The sequence below is a fragment of the Gambusia affinis genome, linkage group LG06 (genome assembly GCF_019740435.1).
Source record: "Gambusia affinis linkage group LG06, SWU_Gaff_1.0, whole genome shotgun sequence".
Taxonomy (NCBI): Eukaryota; Metazoa; Chordata; class Actinopteri; order Cyprinodontiformes; family Poeciliidae; genus Gambusia; species Gambusia affinis.
The window spans coordinates 24,158,803-24,169,225 of NC_057873.1; positions in this window are offsets into that span (position 1 = coordinate 24,158,803).

Sequence of the window (10,423 nt, forward strand, 5' to 3'; positions counted from 1 at the left end):
CCACCTCCTCTTAAGAAGATGTCTCCAACAAGTCAAAGCTGGTGTGTTCCTCCTGGTTGAATCTCCATTTAATCCTCTCTCTTCACACAACCTGTCAGATTAAGTTTGATGATCAAGTCTTGAAAAGCTCAAACGATGCTCCTTTGGGATGCTTGAAGCTCGGGATGTGTTTTATCACCTCTGTTTTAGATTTTGCAGCTTTATTCCCGGCCTGTCCACTGCATTGATCTTGCTCTGTAACAAACCTCAGGTGTGGTGTTACTGTAGTGCTCTTAAAAGTGTTTTCGATGGTGAGGAGATTACATAACCAAGATTATTCTTTTAATTTAATCTAAATATGGAAAGGTAAGTGATTAGCTGTTAGAGATCGCTGCAAATTAGATTAGGACGCTAATGGAGATGTTTCTAGGCCGCAGGTTGTGTGTTCACGCTCTTTAGTAGCAGTTCAGAGATGTACTGCTGTATTCTGAGGAGTTTGTAATCTACAGGCATGCCTCATTACAGTTGTAGTGAAAGGACAAATATGATTTAGATGGGATTTAAAGAGTATTTGTCACCAAATAGAAAAAGAGGTCAGCATGCCGGGATTGGATTTACCTCTCGTTCGCATTTACTGTCAGAAAGGAGAGGCGCTCGCAAAGCACGAGCACAAAAGTACACGATAATGAAATTAAAAAAGAAAGTTAACCTGGCTTCACCCGGCCTAATGGAAGCCGTCCTACAAAAGGTCATCATTATCTTGTTTGTCACCGAGACACAGCAGTTCGATGAGTTATTAATAAGCCTGATGTTCTGTGAGCTGTAGGTTTAAGAGGGAACACCAATGGTGGATTCAGCCAACCAAAATAAAGCTCCTAGTGGGGGAAAAAAAAAAAGTTAAACTATGAGAGCATGAGAGAGAGTCTGCTTGTGCGTGTAAATCCTCGTCTCATCTCTCCCTGTGGTGCTCAAGGATTTTCAGGCTGAAGGACTCCTCACTCTGCCCAAAAGGGTTCATGGGTGTTCATTCATCGACTCTGAGGTCCAAAAATAGTGACAGGCTTAGTGTGCTGTGTTTATTCCTTTTCTCCCCTTTTCAGCAGGACACATTCAGAGGTTTTCATGCATTTCACAAAACCCCTGTGTTATTAAATTACGCTCATCTGTCCATCCCGTGCTCTGTGTGTGACACGACTGCAAAACATGAATGTGATGAATGCACCTGACCTAAGGCCTTAGAATTACATCCGAGTCGAGCTAAGTGACTTGCAGCCGGCCTAATGATTCAACTCTCTCCGGGGCCACGAGAACACACGCAGAGGAACATGAGAGGACGAAAAAACCTGACCCACGAGCATACAGAATCACCAAAAACTCACAAACGCACACGCCGGCACACTCGTACACGCACGCACACACCGAGAGCAATTTCACACATCAATGTGACCTACTTTGCGTGAGCGCGCGTGTGTTGACGTGCGTCGCATGCATGGTTCGTTCACGTGGGGTGGGGGAGAGAGAAAGGTGAGAGTGCAAGTCTGTAAGGTTGTCACAGAGAAGTGCGCTGGGGAAATGTGATGAAAACGAATCCGTTAGGAAATATGAAAAGCTAACACCCTGACAAGTTGCATCCAGTGATCTATTAATAGAGGAGAAACTCTATGTGTATTTCATGTGGATATTGAAGATGAAACGACAGAGGTGACACACCAGCAGATAAAAAAAAGAAAAGAAATCTAATTAAGACAGCATTAGATCATTTATTGACGTCATTAAAATGCAGAAGAATATTTATAGAAAATGACATAAATATTCACTTTTATGAATATAAAAGTTGCAGTTATAGAAAAATGCAGTATTTATTTTAGGAACATTATTACCAAGTGGAACACACAGTAGATTAATTACACACTGGTTTTGAAAGTCTTTATTTCTGTAAATTATGATTGTCCATTTAAAATTAGTGAAAACGTGTCACTTAAAGCTGCAACATGTAACTAATTAAAAAAAAGTTTTTCTTTTTTTTTTTTTTACATGTTTGTTATATGGTATGATAAATTGCAGGATTCCAAATGCAGGAGCAGCAGAAGTGGAGAGTTGATTATGAAGAATGTTTAATGAAAAAATGCTGGACAAACTTTCAAAATCCCAGGGAGCCAGAAGTGTTTAATTACTGGGAGAGTGAATGTGGAACAATGGACCAGGGCTGATTGGCTAACTGATTGCAGGTGTGAAGGGAGAGAGAGAGAGAGAAAGAAAGTGTCACAGGGGGGCAAGGGAGAGCATAGGAGGAATTAGGAAATAAATAGGACACTAAAGAATAACTAGACCTAAGAAACATTAAACATAATCAAATCACCAAAATAACCCAGAATCTGACATAAAACTGTCTTGATGTTGTGACAGCACAACTTGGGATCAATAATCTGAAAAAATCCTGAGCTACAAAAAACCCCCCATAGTTTTGTAAAAGTTACATACTGCAGCTTTAACATTAGAACATTACATCAGACGAATCAAAAAGACAAAAATTATTTAAAAAAAAACAGAAATGTTGGTTCAATAAAAAGTATGGTTATCACATTCTTACAGGTGTAAGATGAAAGACAAATCTTTTCTTATTGCACTGCAAGTTCTCTGTCAGGTGAACGATTTAAACGTCTGGTATTTTGCAAAATATGATCAATTTAATGAAACATATTCTGCAGCAAAAGGCTTAAATATGCATACATTCTAGAGTAAAAGTTAAACACAACTTACAAAAAGCACATTTGTATTAGTAACTTTGTCCACTACAATATACAGATTATGTCAAGTTCTGAAAAGAAAGTCCTTACTGAAGTCAGAGGTGACAAGCCTCACTGTGACATTTATAATAATTAGGAAACATGTTCTGTATCCGTCGCTACAGCCATCTGCAGTTGCCTGTTTCGAAGACACTCTGCGGCTGGTGCAGCGCGTGATGGAGAGACCGGGGAGTATTTTCCATAATGTGTAATAGTTTGAAAAGTATCCAGTTTGCAGTCAATTATGAAGCCAGCCTTAATTATCAGTTCATTTAATCTCCTGCTGTCTCTTGCTCTGCAGAGTAGCACAGTTAACTACTCTACTAACAAACCACAGCAAAGAAAAGTGCAACCGGCTACATCAGACTGCTCCAAGAGCTCCTGTATTTTGCTGCACAAGATAAAGTGGCTGCATGCATGGAAGGGCCAAGTCATATTAGCAGCAATAAATTAAGTAGCTGATGATATCTAACACCTTACACTGTTAGATTAGTTAGACTAAACCAAAGTAGCTAGAATAAACCAAACCTATCTCCAATTATCCGTTGCTGATTGGAGATTGGCACCAGCACCCCTTGTGACCCCGCTAGGGATAAGGGTGTAAGACGGATGGATGGATAGTGAGGGATACCAATAGTTAAGCCACTGAAGATTTTGTTCAAAAGACAAATATTTTTCAACATGGGATCTTTTATTTTTTTTTTCCCCCAACTGAATAAATGTACCAATGCTTGTCTGTGTTAGAACATGCGACTGTGAATCAAGGTTAGTTTCATTTTTTAGACGTCTTTACCAGGAGTGTCCTGGTAAAAATTCAAATGCAACTGAATAGTTGCATTTTCCAAAAATAAACCGTGGGTACGTCTTTTCAAAATTAATAGTTCAAGGTTTCCAAGAAAGTGTTTGCAGAGTTATGTTGCGTTCAGCTGCACTGTGGGAAATTGAGCCTTCTCTTATAGCATCAATTCTTTAGGGGGCATTTTAGTCTACTTAAATTAACTTTCAGTGTCTCATCAGGTCAAAAAAAAAAAAAAAAAGACCAAAAAAAAGTTACATTAAAACTAATGGGCCAAGCTCTTGATTTGAGGATTGCAACCATCTCACAACATCACAGATGAAATCATTCATCCGTGATATTAGTTTGGAAATGAAACCATAGGGACGATATTAAGTAGAAACTCCTGATAACTCTCCTAAATTTCATCCAGAACATAAAATAGCAGCGGTTATTGTATGACAGATGATTGCGCTGTGTTGTACAAATAGCCTTTGGAGTCATGATTAATGCACTGTGTTGTGTGTAATGTGCTCTGTGGTCATACCTTTGAATAATGTTTCCGCATGAATCACGCTGCTGTTAGCCTGTTATTTACTGGCCCCTGGTGGTGGATCTCAAATTAACAGTCTGAAATTTTTAAAGCGTAGCATTGCCTGAGTGCACTTGGTGTTTTTATCAAATCTGAATCCACCCACACCTGATTTGTAAGCTCACACAAACACACACACGCACACACACACATTCAGATCGACGCACAGAAAAACAATAAATAATAAAAACAGGACGATCGGTGTCTGACTGTGAATCATTATCCCAAGTTTCATCAACTATTAATGAAGCAGCACTTGACAGAAAGCCCCAGAAACAGCGATAGGATGGAAGATTATATTTGCATAAAAGAGGGAATTAGAAGTGAATGAGGAAAGGAAAATGAATAGCTAGTGTCATGCATTTTTAATGACTAACCTCTAATTCTTCGCTGAGGTGATCTTTAGGGGAACGGCACATAACACATTAGTACTTGCAAAGCTTTTTATAACATTTACATGTGTGCTAACATTGATAGACAATGTTGATTTCAAGCACTGATTAGTTTTAAAAAGCAACATATTAATATCTGCAAAATGAATGAATACAGAAAAGCATGCAGCATCTATTAGTTGAAGAGGTAGTCTGAAATGAAGGTTATCTATCATCCATCCATCCATTTTCTGAACACCCTTCGTCCCTAATGGGGTCAGGAGGGTTGCTGGTGTCAATCTCCAGCTACGTTCCGGGCGAGAGGCGGGGGTCACCCTGGACAGGTCGTCAGTCTGTCGCAGGGCAACACAGAGACAGACAGGACACACAACCACTCACACACACACACACTCACACCTAGGGAGAATTTAGAGAGACCAATTAACCTGACAGTCATGTTTTTGGACTGTGGGAGGAAGCCGGAGAACCCGGAGAGAACCCACCATGCACAGGGAGAACATGCAAACTCCATGCAGAAAGACCCCGGGCCGGGAATCGAACCCAGGACCTTCTTGCTGCAAGGCAACAGCTCTACCAACTGCGCCACTGTGCAACCCCGGGATTCATCAATAAAAGTATAATCTAAATTCTGACTAAGTACCTCCCACTCTGTTTGTAAAGTTCTTTTGTTGTTTTTCAAGCTTTGGATCATGACTGGATGAGAACTAATTCTCAGCTTACAGGAAGAGTTCACAATGTTTATTTTTTAAAACGCCCTGCTACTTCATCATGCCATACGCTAACATGGCTCCCCGGGAAGCGAACAGACCTCCAAAAACAATTCTCATCCGCATTTGTTTAAGCTCAGTTAGACTCTTTTTTTCCTTTACATAAAAAGCATAAAAAAAGAAGGTAGACATGGTTTATATATTAGCAGGCATATGGCGCAGGATGACAAATCATTTGTCAAGGCTCATTTTTATATTGTTATGTATTTGTCCTACTTGACTTTGATTTTAGAAAAAAGAAGAAAAAAAAATCAGTCTTTAGTTTGGAAATCCAAGTTTGCCCCCTATATTGGTAAGTGTATTCGCTCTCCCATCCAAACTTTTCTAGCATATCTATAAAACATGTAACATAAATATGTAATCAGTGCAAAATATGAAGTGTGTCCACAATCCAGCATTCCAATGGGAAAACAAGCAAACAAAACAAAACATTGAACCCACAGTCTTATTGATCAAATAATAGATGATAACACTTCCACCAACAACCGACACCACCTTCTAGCGTCGGCTGTTTATAATTTTCACATCTTTTTCGAGTACAACCACAATGTGTTTAACTGAGATTCTACAATGAACCAAAGTAAAGTGGAACATAATTCCATATCGTAATATAATCGCCACAGTAAATCAATGTGGAAGTATTATGTTACGGGATTGCTTCTCTTCAGTAGGGACAGGGAAGATGATCAGAGCTGATGGGAAGACGACTGGAGACGAACTCTGAAAGAAAACCTGTTAGACCCTGACAACGTCAGTCTGCACAAATAAATCTAAAATTCCATTCAAAACAAGAAAAATACTTTTTTATATATATATATATATAATTAGTTCGGGCTCACAATACTGTAGTGATTATATGTGATTTCAGTGTGTGAGTGTGCTTTGAAATTAAGGAGACAAATATGTGAAAATGTTTTTGCACCGTGTCACAAAAAAAATAAAATGTTTCTAGTCATCCTACAGGAGGAAGTGTGTATGAGATAACCACATATATGTGGTTATCCAGGTGAAGTAATATACTAATTTAAAGTCAAAAACTGATTTTTTTTTCTGAAAATGGTTACAGGGGACAAAATAATAATAATAAAAAAATAAAAAAATCCCTGTTTTTATGTGAATGTGTCAGAAATTCTTGTCAGGCTGCACTGAAATCACAGCACCTGTTTCCAAGGAAACAATGTTGGAGTTTATGGTCTGAGACAAACACCTTTTGCTCTTTGCTCTTTCTCTTGTCCTGTTCTCGTTCCTTCGGATAAATACAAACACAGTGCTGTGCAGTTTTTATATCAAGAGCAACCGGGTTTTTCAGCCACTGAACCAAACTAATTCATCCCTCTGGCTTCTTATAAATAGAATATTTTTATGAATTATACGCTGTTAATTCATAACAGTTCAATTTAAAACATTCTAAATATAGTGGAATATCATCTGAAGGTATCCAGATTATTATTTTTGGTATTAGTGTTTCTCGAGTGGTGACAGTTTTCAAAAAAAGAAAAAAGAAAGAAAGAAAAGAAGAAATGCTATAGGCCTTTTCTTGAACTGGGACAAATTTAAAGCACCTGGTGGAAATGAATCTGAGAACAAGCAAGTGGACAGCATGTGATTTGCAGGCCATATACAGCCGTCTAACCACATTTAGGAAGGTTAAATGAGTGGAAAATGTACCATTTGCTCTCTGTAACATCTCCCTAATGAGCGTGTGTGTGTGTGTGTGTGTGTTTGTGTGTGTGTGTTTGTGGGCTCATATCTGATACACTCTAAAGACCTTTTTTTCCCAACAAATACTATGTTTCGGAGAGTGACTGCTCCTAATGGGCCCATAATAAGCGTTTTGTTTTTAGTAGTATGGGTTGGGGGTAGTTAGAGGATAGAGTAATCTTATTTCCTACATTTGACCACCATTAAATCTGTGTTCACACTATGTTGGCCTGATTTTCTTTTATCATGTATTTTCTTATACAAAGTACCCACCAGTATTTGCATTGTGCCACAATTGCCCATGAATATGTGAGATCTGGAAAAAAACATGACACCTTCTCTAAAATAGCTTCTAACTGCAAGGTTTTAATAGATCTGGCACCAAGTATACCTTAATATGCACAGCGAAAACCATCTAGGGACTTCTGCAGTCTTCTTTATTTCTATGCTTACGGGTACAGCCAATCAGCACCACTGAAAATTAACGGCACCACTGGACTGGATTTGGCAAACAAAGGTCAACGGTATGTTAAGTACCATCCCATCTAGGTATTTCAGTTTCGTGATGAATATTTATGATATGCTTTCCACAAATAGGTGAATTTTCTACAGTCACGAAGGACTGAATACTGTAGGCAGGTATGACTACTGATTCAACAATACACTGCATTTTGACCCACTTCAGTCTGAGCTGCAGGGACAGGAGGAGTTTTACTGTCACGGGGACCCTTAAAATCCCATAACTAGGAAAAAGACTTCATATTGGAAAGGAGGCGGGCAACATTGTAGAAGAGACATGCTGCTTGTCCAGGAGCTTTGGGCCCAAAATACAAGCGACTGTATTGTATTGAACTACTGAAAGACTAAACCTTGACCTTGACATTATTCAGAATTCTGCAGGAGGAACCTCATGATCACAGCTTCTCAAAGATTGCTGGCAACACGTTGAGGCTGACTGCGTTTTACTGCCTTTCCTTCAGTAGTTTCAGTTTCATCATTCTTTTATTTTCTTCTCGCTAGGTTTGCGAGTTTGTCGAATAAAGTTTTTAACTGTGAAGTTGAACTCCTTTTGCAAACAGTGTCTGTATTTATCCCATGTGCATCTGTTGGTTAGTATATTGATATTCAAGCAGAACCAGTGTTGGACTCATGTCCTCATCTGTTCTTTTACAACCCGAGCCTCGTCAGGCACATATTTAAAACGATGTCTGACACTGAACCATTTAGCTATTTTCTTGACGATCAAGCAATGCACCGTCTTACTCAATTTGAACTAGTTATTCGCAGCCAAAGCTAAACTCCTACCACACACAGAACAAATAATCAGGATCAATGTTCCACAGAAAAATCCACAAACAGATGAACCTGTGAGAACCGAACTGCAAACGGGCAGAGGACGAGTGTAATTGGAGACGAATTGGACCTGTTTTTCTTGGGAAGTGCCTTGAGATGTCATTTGTTGTGAAGTGTTGTGGAGCAGTAAAAGGAAACTGAACTGAATTTAATAAAATTGGTTTGCGTTTTAGAGGAACAGCACTTTTCTAAGGTGCTCTTGTTAAAAGTCTTTAAAAATAAATCAATATGCAGTGTGTGTTTTCTAAGCACACCTGCCCCGCGGCGCGTCTGATGCCGCGTGTTTGCAGTGTTTCGCTGAGTGGCCGTGCTGCATGCGTGCTCTCACTTTGCTTCACATCAGTTTGAGAATCTCTACCGTGGGTTTGATTGTTTTGCTGCATTCAGTGTCATGTTTCTGCATTACTTACAGAAAGCAGAAAGAGGAAAAAAAAAAAGGAAAGAATCAAAGCTGAGGTTGAAGTGCTCATGTGACGGTGATGCAAAAAAACACACACACACTGTGGCATGGTTTGTTTTTTAAACAGCAGATTGCTAAAAAGGATATTTTAATTAAACTTATTTTCATTTTGCTATATTTTAACTTATGTCCTTGGATTTTTTTGTTGAGAACCAAAGAAAGATTTTCAAGTTCTTCAAGGGGAAAATTGGGAAGATGTGGTGTTTACATTTGGTACTTCAAATGCAAAGTTAACAGTAAAATTGTTATTCCAATAAGTCAGAGATATCAAAACTAATGCAGAAATTATTGCTCGCGATGCAAAGATCAGCAAAACCTAAATATGTAATGTAATGCTTTCAAACACACCACTGACATCCAACATGAATGAACCATTTTTTATCTTCTAATGCAAAGAGAAGATGCCGAAATATAAAGGCAGAACTGAAACTTGCTATAAAGGGTCCAAACGATCACTAACAGGACTTCTCAAGATTCAGAACAAAATATAAACAGATGGTTTGAAGGAATGTCACCCAGTACTTTGCCTCCTCTAATATACTGAAACCCTAAAGCCATCTTTAATCCAGAATCTTTTTATTTGCCAACAATGATGCAGCCGTAATTTTCTGTAAAAGAAGGAGAAGCCTCCAATGTCAGCAACATCGGACAGTCCATCGTGACAACAATCAACAACAACACACAGCGAAAAATGGTGAAGAAACAGGCAGGAAAAGTCTAAGATGGAGTTCTGACTTTTTAGTTATTGGTTTCCCCTGTCACAATGATGTGCCTCACACATTGACTTGTTGTCTATAGAGAGTCATTTTCAGTCAGAAAACAACTTAAAGCTTTAAATAAAAATAAACCTTAAAAGTCGACCAGGGGTTTGAATAATGTTGGCCTTAAATATGTGACAAAACCCAGCTAAATATCAAAATTTTACACTAGCAGCCCCATATTTAACTCTAAATTAAAATAGTATAAGTTCAGTTTGCTTGGTGCTCCAATACGCTACCAATCACACATGTAAAGATATACAAGGAGGATGCAACATTTACAAATATTCGAGGGGTAAATATTGACAGAAACCGATCAGATGGTGTAATTGAAACAATGTACATACTATCCTCATTAGAATATGTTTGCAAGTGTGAAAAGGCTTTTGTGTAAAGTTGGATTTTACAGGAGCCGTGGCACAACAGATCACCTAAATCTTCAGTTTCCAGTTTGTCCACCAGGTGGCAGTGTCGCACTGTGGGAAGGCAGCCTTGTGTAACGAGTCGGCTGAGTCCTGGCTCAAATATAGCTCATAATTGATAACGCAGGACTGGACATCTAAAACAAAAGCCCGAAGCCAATATGTTAAAACAAGCAGAGATAGCTAACAGCGTTTCCTTGTTGACCTAATTTATGCCTTCTGGCTGCTCGGTTTTATTTTATTTCTTATTTTTTTTAATGGACTCTGGAACAGCTCTGTAAAGCACCTTAATAATCACCATCCGGGAGGGTTTTAGACAAACCACAGATGAATTCCCACAGGGACAGCAATTGCTAACAAATGTGTAAAGTTGGTCGTTTGTTTCATTGACCACCTCGCTGGAAGATCTTCGAACTCTTTGCCAACATGCTTCTCTGC